Raw genomic sequence first — 13,177 nt, forward strand, 5'->3', positions numbered from 1 at the left:
CGGGCAGATTGGGAAACTGAAAAAACCACCTTGTTAAAGCGGGCAGAAGATGCGGAAAACGCCCTCAAACCGGCCACAGAAGAGCTGAGCAGCCTGAAGCGGCAGATTGATGCCATGACCTCTGCCATCTTTGGTAACAATCTCTTCACCAATATGTAACAACACCAGTTATAAAAACTTCAGGTTTAATAATAATATGATCCTTTTGCAGGTAGCCGTGTTACTCATCTTGGCGCAGATATGCGCAAAAAATTGAAGGTCGTCTATACTTTGGTAGAGCAGCTTTATACCGGCGCGCAACGAGCCATCTGCACAGCTTCCAGTAACCATCCGCCCCCATCGCAAATCAAGGAAACGTTGGAAAAATTGTCGATGATGCCTGCCTGGATTGTGGAATTGAAGAAATCCGCTACTAGGTCCGGTTCCCTTACTGCACTAATGCGCGCCAAGGCCTGGATCTCTGACCTTGATCCGGAAGATGTTGGAAATGGTTACCCAAGCCAAAAAGAGGACGGTTCAGAATTTAACAATGACGATCTCCGGGCTATCACAAGTGAGATGCGACCACTGGCAAGTAAGTTGGCTGAGGATACTAACTTGTCAACTTACCAGAATGTATATGACGCTAGTGGCAAGCGAATAAGTGCTCCAACTTATGACGTGGAAAATCTGATCCCGCCGATCCGTAAGCACACTTACGCTCCTGATGTTGAACCGTCTGATCTTATACACGACGAAGCTGTCCTTCAAGCCTTATCAGGAATTGATTGGACAACTATTGACTTCCAGCCACTCGGTGGAGAGAAGGAGGATGAACCGTCGCAGGAAGATCCGCAACCTTCACATCAACCTGAGGCAGAATCATAATCCGGAAACCGGTTTAACTTGTGCCTATTGTCATCCTTGTGAAAAAACAATCATTCTTATGGGCAGTCGAAATGCCTTGTAATAGGCTAGCTTGAATAGCTGATGTGATATGCCATCGTGCATACTTGTTGCACACACTATTGTTAATCCGTCCTGCTATATTTTCTTATGATCTTTATCGGTTTTATATAGCCCTGTTTCTGCATAAAACAAAGTAAAAACTGTCCTGGCGGATTACCGCCGGACGGGTCCTAATGCCCAATATATAGCCAACGTTGATAACCATAGCTTTAAATAATGAAATATGAAACATATCATACCTGTGATATTGAATCACTTTGTTGGTTTACCAACATTCTTGTAATAAGGGTGACGACCCAAATACTTAGTATTGATAACTCAAACCATGTTATGATGGTATATAATAAGTGATGCCGGGTTATGATAAACACCGGATGATCATCCTGGCAACTTATAGTTAACTCCAGGCCGGGTTAAATAAACTCCGGTTTATACGGATGACTTATAATCAGGCCGGGCCATTGGACGCTGGTTTAGCTCAAAACTTTAACAAGGGAGAAAAACAAAACTGACCAATAAAAACCAGAGAAAAGAACAACTTGTAGTCGAGGCTTTTCAAGGGCTGCCAGGCCCAAATGCGAGGCTTTTCATGGGCTGCCAGGCCACTGAGTTAAACCGTTTACAAAGCCTTTTAAGATGGTCCTCAATCCTTAACCAATCGCCGGTCTATCATTGACAAGTTCAGGGTCATATACGATTGACTTGTCAAGTTGGCGGGTCATACCAGGTTTACCTGGGCGGAGTGACTTACTTAACGAAGGCAGGTTAACCCGTGGTTTTAGGTGTATATACCAGGCTTCCAAGCCACGGTTTGATAGCCTATTGCGAGTGTAGATTTCTTTGTTCATTGCGATAGCAAAGAATCCCCAAGCAACATTTTGAGCTGTGCTCAACGGGTGCCTATGTTTGTGTTGTTCTTGACAACACTCTTTGGCCCCTAAGTAATGGCATTGCGCCAGCCAAAAAGGTGTAGCTATGGTTGAACACAACCAAGCCCCCAAGTGACTTACTGTCGTGGCTTTTGAGCCAGCCAAGAGGTGTAGCTACGGTTCGAATACAACCAAGCCCCCAAGTGACTTTCTTTTGTGGCCTTGAGCCAGCCAAGAGGTGTGGCTATGGTTCAAATACGACCAAGCCCCCAAGTGACTTATATTGATAGACAGCTGTAAAGCTGATTCAAACGGTAAACCGGATGTCGCTTTACAAACAGAAACCTCCGTGTAACCGCTCATGATATGAGAAGAACAGCAGATACCCCGCTTTAGCTGGGGCTCCGGTTTATTATATTGATCATAATATATACATCGTCAAAATATGTACATGATAGGAGCCTATGGCTCAGGTGTAGTACGACCCCAGATGAGCTATGTTCCACAGCCGGATCGTCTCCTCCTCTGACTTGCGTGAGTCTTTATGCTCTCGAACATCAATGAGGTAATATGATCCATTGTTCAGATTCTTGCTGACCACAAAGGGCCCTTCCCAAGGCGGGGATAACTTGTGCATATCGGTCTGATCTTGGATAAGCCGGAGCACTAGATCGCCTTTTCGAAAAGTTCTGGTTTTAACCCGGTGACTGTGATAACGCCGCATGTCTTGTTGATAAATCGCCGAGCAAGCCGCCGTTACGTCCCGTTTCTCAACCAACAGGTCCAGCGCATCCTAGCGTGCTCTTTCATTATCTGCTTCAACATAAGATGCCACTCGTGGTGAGTCATGACGAATATCACTTGGAAGGACAGCTTCCGCTCCATAAACCATGAAGAAGGGTGTATAACCCGTAGATCTATTGGGGGTGGTGTTAATGCTCCATAAAACGGAAGGCAGCTCTTCAACCCAACAACCCGGTGTCCTCTGCAAAGGAACCATAAGCCGGGGCTTGATCCCCTTCAAGATTTCCTGATTAGCTCTCTCCGCTTCACCATTAGACTGGGGGTGGGCCACTGAACACACATCAAGACAGATGTGCTCTCTTTGACAGAACTCCTCCATAGCACCCTTGGAAAGATTCGTGCCATTGTCTGTTATAATGTTGTGTGGAAAACCAAAACGGAATATCACCTTCTTCATAAATTGAACCGCCGTGGCTGCATCACATTTGCTAACTGGCTTTGCCTCCACCCACTTGGTAAATTTATCAACCGCCACCAAGAGGTGGGTCTTCTTATCCTTAGACCTCTTAAAGGGTCCAACCATATCAAGCCCCCAGGTTGCAAACGGCCAGGTAATTGGAATCATCCTCAGCTCCTGAGCCGGAACATGAGCCCAGCGTGCAAACTTCTGACAGCCATCGCACCTTTTGACGAAGTCCTCAGCATCAGCATGAGCCGTCAGCCAATAGAAACCGTGACGAAAAGCCTTAGCCACCAGGGACTTTGAACCGGCATGATGACCACAATCACCTTCGTGAATTTCGTGTAAAATTTCACGACCTTCTTCAGGAGAAACACAACGTTGAAAAGACCCTGAGACACTGCAATGATGTAGCTCGCCATTGACAATAGTCATGGACTTGGAACGCCGGATTATCTGCCTGGCCAGAACTTCATCCTGTGGTAACTCACCCCGTTTCATATACACCAAATATGGGATCGTCCAATCCGGGGTGACATGAAGCGCCGCCACCAACTGAGCCTCCGGATCAGGAATTGCTAAGTCTTCCTCCGTGGGTAGCTTGACCGGCGGGTTATGCAAAACATCAAGAAAAACATTGTGCGGCACCGGTTTACGCTAGGAGCCCAACCGGCTTAAAGCATCCGCCGCTTCATTCTTTCGCCGGTCTACATGATCAACCTGATAACTCTTGAAATGACCTGCAACAGTATCCACCTCTCGACGATATGCTGCCATGAGGGGGTCCATGGAATCCCAAGTACCAGAAACTTGTTGAGCCACTAGGTCCGAGTCACCAAAACATTTAACCCGGCTCAGATTCATCTCCTTAGCCATCCGAAGACCATGGAGCAGGGCCTCGTACTCAGCTGCATTATTAGTACAAGGAAACATCAAGCGGAGAACATAACAAAATTTGTCACCTCGAGGGGAAGTAAGAACCAGTCCAGCCCCCGAGCCCTCCAATTGCCTGGATCCGTCGAAATGAATCGTCCAATATGTGTTATCCGGTCTATCCTCTGGCACCTGCAACTCTGTCCAGTCATTGATGAAATCCACGAGTACTTGAGACTTGATGGCCATGCGAGGCATATATTTTAATCCGTGAGGCCCAAGCTCAATAGCCCACTTAGCAACCCGGCCAGTCGCTTCTCTGTTCCGGATGATATCTCCCAAAGGAGCAGAACTGACCACCGTAATGGGATGGCCCTGAAAGTATTGCTTCAGCTTTCGGCTCGCCATAAAAACCCCATATACAAGCTTCTTCCAATGTGGATATCTCTGTTTTGACTCAATGAGCACCTCACTGATATAATAAACCGGGCGTTGAACCGGATACTCCTTTCCTGCCTCCTTGCGCTCCACCACAATAGCCACGCTGATAGCCCGAGCATTAGAAGCCACATATAACGGCAATGGTTCCTTGTCCATGGGAGCAGCAAGAACATGTGGTTCAGCAAGCTGCTGCTTTAGAGCCTCAAATGCTTCATTAGCCGCATCACTCCAGACAAAGTTGTCAGTTTTCTTCAGCATTTGATATAAAGGGATGGCCTTCTCCCCGAGACAACTTATAAACCGGCTCAATGCTGCAATCCGGCCTACTAGTCGCTGAACATCATTGATGCACTTCGGTTTAGCCAGTGAAGTAATAGCCTTGATCTCCTCCGGATTAACTTCAATGCCCCTGTTAGACACCAGAAAACCCAAAAGCTTGCCTGCTGGCACACCAAAAACACACTTGGCCGGGTTGAGCATCATCTTATAAACCCGGAGGTTACCAAAGGTCTCCTTTAAGTCATCTATTAATGTTTCCTCCTTCCTGGACTTCACCACAATATCATCCACATAAGCATGAACGTTGCGCCCAATCTGGTTATGAAGACAATTCTGAACACAATGCTGATAAGTTGCCTGTGCACTCTTGAGCCCAAAGGGCATAGACACATAGCAGAAGGCTCCAAAGGGAGTTATAAAAGCTGTCTTCTCCTGGTCCTTAACTGCCATCTTAATCTGATGATAACCTGAATAAGCATCCGGAAAACTCAAACGCTCACAACCCGCCGTAGCATCAATGATTTGATCGATACGGGGGAGGGCAAAAGGATCAACCGGACACGCTTTGTTCAAATCTGTGTAATCCACACACATACGCCAGGTGCCATTCTTCTTAAGCACCAGCACCGGATTAGCCAACCACTCCGGATGAAAAACTTCAACAATGAACCCTGCCGCCAAGAGCCGGGCTACCTCCTCACCAATAGCCTTGCGCCTCTCTTCATTGAACCGGCGAAGGAATTGTCGGACCGGTTTAAACTTGGGATCATTATTAAGGGTGTGCTCAGCGAGTTCCCTTGGTACACCCAGCATGTCAGAAGGCTTCCATGCAAAGATATCCCGATTCTCACGGATGAACTCGATGAGCGCGCTTTCCTATTTTGGATCCAGATTTGCACTGATGATGAACTGTTTGGATGAATCGCCGGGAACAAAATCAACCATCTTAGTCTCATTAGCCGATTTAAATTTCAAGGCCGGATCATGCTTCGTGGTTGGTTTCTTCAAAGAAGTCATGTCCGTTGGATCAACGTTGTCCTTATAGAACTTCAACTCCTCTGCTGCACAAACCGACTCAGCATAGGCCGCATCACCTTCCTCACACTCCAAAACGATCTTGCGGCTTCCATGTACTGTGATAGTCCCTTTATGACCCGGCATCTTGAGCTGCAGATAAACATAACAGGGTCGTGCCATGAACTTAGCATAAGCCGGCCGTCCAAACAGGGCATGATACGGGCTTTGGATTTTCACCACTTCGAAAGTCAATGTCTCTGATCTTGAGTCATACTCATCTCCAAAAGCGACTTCCAGAGCTATTTTACCAACCGAATAGGCTAATTTGCCTGGAACCACACCATGGAAAACAGTGTTCGACGGTTTAAGATTCTTATCTGTCAACCCCATACGACGGAAGGTGTCATAATATAAGATGTTGATACTGCTGCCTCCGTCCATGAGCACTTTAGTGAACTTATAACCTCCAACCTGAGGCGCCACCACCAACGCCAAATGACCCGGATTGTCAACCCGGGGCGGGTGATCCTCTCGGTTCCAGACAATAGGCTGCTCAGACCATCGCAAATAACAAGGCACTGTCGGTTCAACCGAGTTCGCCACTCGTTGATGAAGCTTCTGATCGCGTTTGCATAAGCTGGTGGTGAAAACGTGGTACTGTCCACTATTCAACTACTTTGGGTGACTTTGGTACCCAAACTGTTGCTGTTGCGGTCCTTGTTGGTTATAACCACCCTGGTTGCTCTGACTGCCTTGATTGCCATGTCCACCTTGATTGCCTTGGGATCCTGAACAGTTGCCTCCTCCATAACCCGGCCCATAGGACCCGGATCCTGAACCGCCGGATGGTCCATGATCATTTCGGAAGAAATCTGAATTTTTGAATTCTCGCATGATATAACAATCTTTCCAGAGGTGCGTGGCCGGTTTGTCCTGTGTTCCATGCTTCGGGCAGGGCTGGTTCAACAGGGAATTCAGGCGCTCTGGATTAGGACTGGGTTCTGCCCTTCTTGGGGGCGGCTTTCCTTTACGACGCTGACCATTACCCTGTGTATTGGTGTTAGCCACAAAATCTGAATTATGATCTGCTTTTCGCTTACCATTATTATTGTGGCCCGTCGGGTTATGCTGCTGCCCCTTGGTGTTGCCGCTCTTCTTTCCCTTCCCCAGTTTGTCATCGTCAGACTCGGGGTCCTTGGTACTATCAGAATCAACATACTTAACCAGAGCAGCCATAAGTGTTCCCATGTCATTGCAGTGACGCTTGAGCCGTCCCAACATCAACTTTAAAGGCTGAAACCGACAATTCCCCTCCAATGTTATAATCGCCGAGTCGGCATTGATGCGATCCGAAGAATGTAAGATCTCTGAAACCCGGCGCACCCAATGGGTTGTTGACTCGCCTTCTCCCTGGACGCATGCGGCTAAGTCCACAATTGACATAGGTTGCTTGCACGTCTCTTTGAAGTTTGCTATAAACCGGGCTTTTAACTCAGCCCATGTCCCAATGGAATTAACTGGTAAGCTTTTCAACCACGTGCGAGTTGTTCCATCCAACATCATAGGGAAATATTTCGCGCAGGCCGCTTCATCCACATCTAACATCTCCATAGCCATCTCATAACTCTCAATCCATGACTCGGGAGGCACATCAGCAGTGTAATTAGGCACCTTACGGGGGCCCTTGAAATCCTTGGGCAGCCGTACATTGCGCAAAGCCGGGACGAGGCAGGGCACCCCCCAAGAGCTGAAAGTAAGGCCTTGCTCTACGGAAGCCACCGGACGAACCGGAGTGAGCTGACGGTCCTGCGCTGCTAACTCGGCTTCTCGGCGTGCTCCATTGTTCACCACATCCTGAGCATTTGCCCCACCACGCGCTGGATTAGGTCCTCGAGGAGCGTCTCGGTTCCGCGCACTGCTTGACACAGCCGGTTCATCGATGTGCCTGCTATAATCCGGCTCGGCCGTGGGGTTGAATGAATTCTGTCTCGGCTGTATGAATAAGCCTGCTGCTGCACCATAACCGTCTGAAGAAGATCCCTAGCACGCCGCATCTCAACCGCCGCTGGGGATTCACCCTCCATTGGAATAGCGGCTAATCATGATGCGGCAGCGATCATATTATCCAAAGGGGTGGAGAAGTGACCCGGCGGCACCGGTACATACTGCGGCGGGTTATGAGTCCGTCGAGGGGGATCCGTCACCCGTGGCTGATCCGGTGCTCCGGTCCTCGGCGTCTCAATTCGGTTCACCACTGCCGGATTACTGGTTCCCGCTCGTGGTGTGCCAAAGAGATTCATTGCCTCATAAACCGGTGGTAGTCGTGACCGATGCCCTCTCCTTAACACGTCGTTTGAAGCGTTCTGATCCAACAAGAGTCGATAATTTTCCGCCTGAATCCGCTGTGCTTGTGCCTCTAAAGCGCCCGCTCCTCAGCCATCCTGGTTTCTTCAGCCGTAAGTTCTCCTTAGCTTGAGTTATCTGATCCTGTAGCTTAGCCACCTCCGCATTATGATGATCTTTGGTGTCGGCGGTAACTTGTGTGGTCATTAAGGTCGTCCAGGCGTCCAATAAATCGGACAAGATTTGGGTCGGCCGGCGCGCGGGGCCTCGCGCCCCAGCTGCCGATCCAGAAATTATTGCTGCCGCGGTTGAAGATTGCAACGTGGGCTGAGTTCCAGCCATGAAGATCGCAACCCGGTTCGACGGTTCAAAGGGGTCCGGAATACTGTCGCCATCGGAATAGCCCCCAAACTGGCCATCTTGCAGTTGGTACAGTGACTCGGTCTCCCCGGTGGACGACTCGTCATCTGAGTAGACGACGGTCTCGCCATCGGACGCCGGTTCAAGTTCCGCACCATTGATGAATCCTACGAACGCACGCTTCACGGCGGGCTGAACCCGGGCAGGGCTTGCACGCTGAGCCGTCTCGACGAGGTCGGTGCAGATGTCCGGCTCAGGGCCCGGTTCGCCGATCTTGCCGATGAAGACGTGAATTCCTCCAAAGGGGACCCGGTACCCGTACTCGATTGAGCCGGCCTCAGGGCCCCAGCTTGCGTCATCGATGTAGAGCTTGCGCGACGACTCTTGGTCATCCGGCCCACGGCGTATCCCTTGAGCCCTTCAAAATTGCCCTTCAAGAACTCGAAACCATCGCGCGATAGCCGCACGGTGGGCGCCAACTGTCGTGGGTTTGTCACGGCAGATGTCCTAGCGAAAGGACTTAGTCGTGGAGCCCTCACAATGGGTTAGCTTGAAGGGGTTAAAGCGGACAAGAGACGCAAGAGAGTTTTATACTAGTTCGGCCCCTTCGAGGAAGGTAAAAGCCTATGTCTTGTTGTGATGGAATTGATGGGGTTTCGATGACCAGGGAGCGAATATGATTTGCCTGAGTCTCGAGTTGTTGTTTGTTGTCCTTGAACCGCCGCCGGGTCGTGCCTTTATATACACAGGTCGACGCCCGCCGGCTTACAGAGTCCCGATGCCGGTTTATACACATACCGGCTCGGTCTCTACTTTCTCATACCTTACAATACAAGTCATGTACTACATGGCGATTTATAACTACAGGCCTTAATCTACCTTTGGGCCTTGGGCCTTCGAGTCTCTGTAGTAAACCGCTTTATTCCTTGTCTTCATGGGCTTTTAAGTATAAACAATCCATTATGGGGATAACCCGGCTTCCTTGGCAGATTTACACCTAGTAGTAATATCCCCAACAGCGCGGGCACGGCGAGCGTCCGCCATGGATGCGGCGAAGCGACGGGACGCGGATCGGTGGGAGGAAGGCTTCGGCGCACCACTACCTGGCGTGCCCAATGTCGGATTTCGGGTTCCGGCAAAACCCTTCAGGTTCGAACACTGGGGTGCGCACGAAGATCTCTCTCTCCCAGATCGCTCTCGCCAAATCGCAAGGCCTAGCTCGACGAACCCGAAAAACGAGAGACACAAGAGTTTATACTGGTTCGGGCCACCGATGTGGTGTAATACCCTACTCCAGTGTGGTGTGGTGGATTGCCTTTTGGCCTGAGAATGAACAGTTACAGGGCAAGAACAGCGTCCTGAGGAGAGGTGCTCTTATGCTTGGTGAACTTGTGTGGATGAGGATGATCTGAATGATCCGTCCTCCTCTATGGTGGTGGCTAGTCCTACTTATAAAGCCCTGGTCCTCTCCCCAAATATTGAGCGAGAAGGGATCCAACAACGGCCAAATTCAAAGGGAGACAACTAGTACAAGTTATCCTGACTAAAGGTGGTCTTCGCTTGCCAAAGGCTCTGGTGGTGACGCCGTCTTGGGATCCACGGTGACCTCCGTCCTGTCGTCCCGCTGGTCTTGGTCTCGTTGCACCGATATGGAAACCTTTGCCTGATGCCTTGGGACTCTCGCCTGCGCTTGCCTCTTTAGCACCAAAGAGGAAACGAGGACACTGTGCACGCTGCCGTCCGCCTGGCGCCCGCCTGGCCCCAGTCGTCATGGCTTGCGTCATAGGAACCTCGCGAGGTATCCCTTGCCTTGATCTCTCCGCCCCTCACGAGCCAGCCTAGTGAGGCCGTCCCGAGGAGGTCTTGTGTCGTCCGCCTCGCGAGGCTTAGCCCCCCGCGAGGGTCTTGAGTGTTTGCTGGTGAAGATGAGCCGTACAGGGCCGCTGGTGGAGCCACGCCGTGGGCCGCAGGCAGGCAAGTCTGGGGACCCCCGTTCCCAGGACGCCGACAGTAATATCTCCCAATCTCGTCATAATACGACTATTAAGCACAGTAAAACCGAATCCTTTCCACGCTCTCTCACGCCGCCACCATTTTTGGTCGTTGGATCACGCGTCTCGGATGTGGTTGGTCGTCAAAGATATTTTTTTTCTGGTGTGGGCTGATACTGAGACGGATGTCCTGAGGAAGCTATTCCAGCGGCCGAATCAGAGGCATACGTCGGATGTCAAACGCACGTTCTTGATTCTCTCATTTGCGTCATCGTAGCCCCAACTACTGCCCTACACTTTGCACCAAACCATCTCCCCAACCCCGATCCATCCTGGCCTTGGCTAGGACAACCGTGCGAAGCCGCTGGCCGTCGCCACAGCGAGACACAGGAGGATGCCCGTGGGATCGCCACCCCACATAAAAAACAAGAGCGACATGTCGTTGCCGAATCGAAGCTGCTGCCCGACTGCTCACTGTTGCTACGGTTTTAGGGAGTTGTCTAGTCGTATTGAATAGGAGGCCGCAAAATCTGCGGGCGGTCAGTGACCACGGGAAGAAGCAGCCCTCCACACGGGACAGTACAACGAAGAGGAGGCGAACGTGCGCGTGGAAAAAATCTGGCCAGCATTGTTAGGATAGCAAGAGTGGCCCATTTCTAGTATTCTCGGCCCAATTTGCTACAAGACGCCCAGCTCGACCTGAGGATTAGCAGCCCTGTAACAGTGGGCCAGCCTAGTTAATGTCAATTGAGGATGAGGAATCGGTACGAGAGACGTTTCGGCCGATCGAAGATGATCTGGAGCGTTGAAGAGGTAGATCGGATGGTCAAAAGTGCCTAATCTCCATGAAAGGGTGTTGGTGGTTGAGTTATACTGTCTCTAAATACCTATATGAGACCTAGCATCCAAATGACATACTTGGAGAAACACGGATAAGTGTGTAAAACTTGACACAGGTTTTGTTCCAGTCCGAATTAATTCATGCAATTCACTGGATCTACACAGATTTAGGGAATATTTGGTCTAAACCTGTGTCAATTAATTTGGAATGGTAGGAAATATTTTATGGTTAATTGTTTTTAATGTCCCCAATGCCAAAATACGAAGTCAATATTGGCATTTATTAATTATTAAATTAGAAAACATATCTACCACCATTACTCCTCTCGATTGTGTGTGCGTACATGGATTACAATCGCAGAATTGTTTAGATACAGATGTATCTACACACTAAAAAGCGTCTACATACATGTGTATGTAGATAAATGCGTGTCAATTAAGAACGTAGAGAATTTCAGTTAATGGCTGATGAAATTTATCGATAGAAAACTCATCATAATCACTATAAATAGACAACGCTGCAAACCTTTTGGCTTACCACACCTCAAGTTATTCAATTCAAGCTTTCACAATGGCCTGCAAGATAGCACTAGTAGTCGTGTCTCTATCGGTGTTAGCATTCTTCCTATGCCTTGGTAAGTAAATGGTCCATGGTTTCACGGTTTTATGAAAAGTTATACTCTCTCTCTCTCTAATGGGCCCGTTTTGAAATTTACATTAGGTACTGCCGAAGCTGACCCGCAGTGCATGTTCAAGATCAACCCTTACTATCATGGTGGGTGCAAGATAGATTCTGATTCTGATAACGAGAAATGTCGAATTGCTTGTACCAGATTTGAGGGACCAACGTACAGATATGGTGTATGCTCTAATGAACTATGCTTCTGCTCTAACTGTCAATGATCATCGGACACTTCTATCGGTGGGGGTGCCATGAAGATACATCACCGCCATGGGAAGATTAGAGCTCCTAGGAAGATTGCTTTTTTTATTGTTGTATGAGAATAAATTGGCGATGTATCTAAATATACTTTAGCAAGTATACGTTTCCGAAGAGTTTTGATGAAGAGTTTCCAATCGATTTAAATTTTTTCGCCTAAGAGCATCTCAAGCCACGTCCCCAACACCCCCGGCCCTTTTTCAGCGCCGGCGCCCAAAAAACGGCCCAGTCGCGCCCCCAGGTGCCCAGTTTTCGCCGGTTAGGGCCGAAATTGGCGCCGGTACACCCAGGCCGAACCCGGTGCGCTGGGGGCGCCGGGGAGATCGTTTTTGGCGCTAAAGAACCGCGGGCCCGCCGAGTCAGCGACCCGCACCTCGCCGTCCTCACATCACCTCAGTTTCCCGCGGGGACTCAATGCCAAGGCTGCCGCCGGTCGGCCTTCCATTGATTCCTCACGAGCGGCGTTGTGCGGCGACGCACCCCCTCCCTGCGACGCGTAGACAGGGAGCCAATCCCCCGGCCGCTATATAAATCAGCGTCTCCCTCGCCGGTCGACAGACCCGCCCGCAGCCCCTCTCTCCCTGTGCACTACCGCCGCCGACGAGCCCTCTTTCCTCTCCCTCCCCGTTCGCAGCCATCGCCGACGATGGGCGAAAGGTGAAGGAAATATGCCCTAGAGGCAATAATAAAGTTATTATTTATTTCCTTATATCATGATAAATGTTTATTATTCATGCTAGAATTGTATTAACCGGAAACATAATACATGTGTGAATACATAGACAAACAGAGTGTCACTAGTATGCCTCTACTTGACTAGCTCGTTAATTAAAGATGGTTATGTTTCCTAACCATAGACATAAGTTGTCATTTGATTAACGGGATCACATCATTAGGAGAATGTTGTGATTGACTTGACCCATTCCGTTAGCTTAGCAGTTGATCGTTTAGTATGTTGCTATTGCTTTCTTCATGACTTATACATGTTCCTATGACTATGAGATTATGCAACTCCAGTTTACCGAAGGAACACTTTGTGTGCTACCAAACGTCACAACGTAACTGGGTGATT

At 49.4% G+C, this 13,177-nt stretch overlaps 1 long non-coding RNA gene across 1 annotated transcript; it reads left to right on the plus strand.

Annotated features, from left to right (window-relative positions):
- Positions 1-11,493: 11,493 nt before the first annotated feature.
- LOC120967307 (uncharacterized) lies at positions 11,494-12,219 on the plus strand. Its single transcript, XR_005761118.2, has 2 exons — positions 11,494-11,800; positions 11,887-12,219. It is a non-coding gene; the product is annotated as an uncharacterized lncRNA (long non-coding RNA).
- The last annotated feature ends 958 nt before the right edge of the window (positions 12,220-13,177 follow it).

The sequence above is a fragment of the Aegilops tauschii genome, chromosome 6, assembly GCF_002575655.3.
Source record: "Aegilops tauschii subsp. strangulata cultivar AL8/78 chromosome 6, Aet v6.0, whole genome shotgun sequence".
NCBI lineage: Eukaryota > Viridiplantae > Streptophyta > Magnoliopsida > Poales > Poaceae > Aegilops > Aegilops tauschii.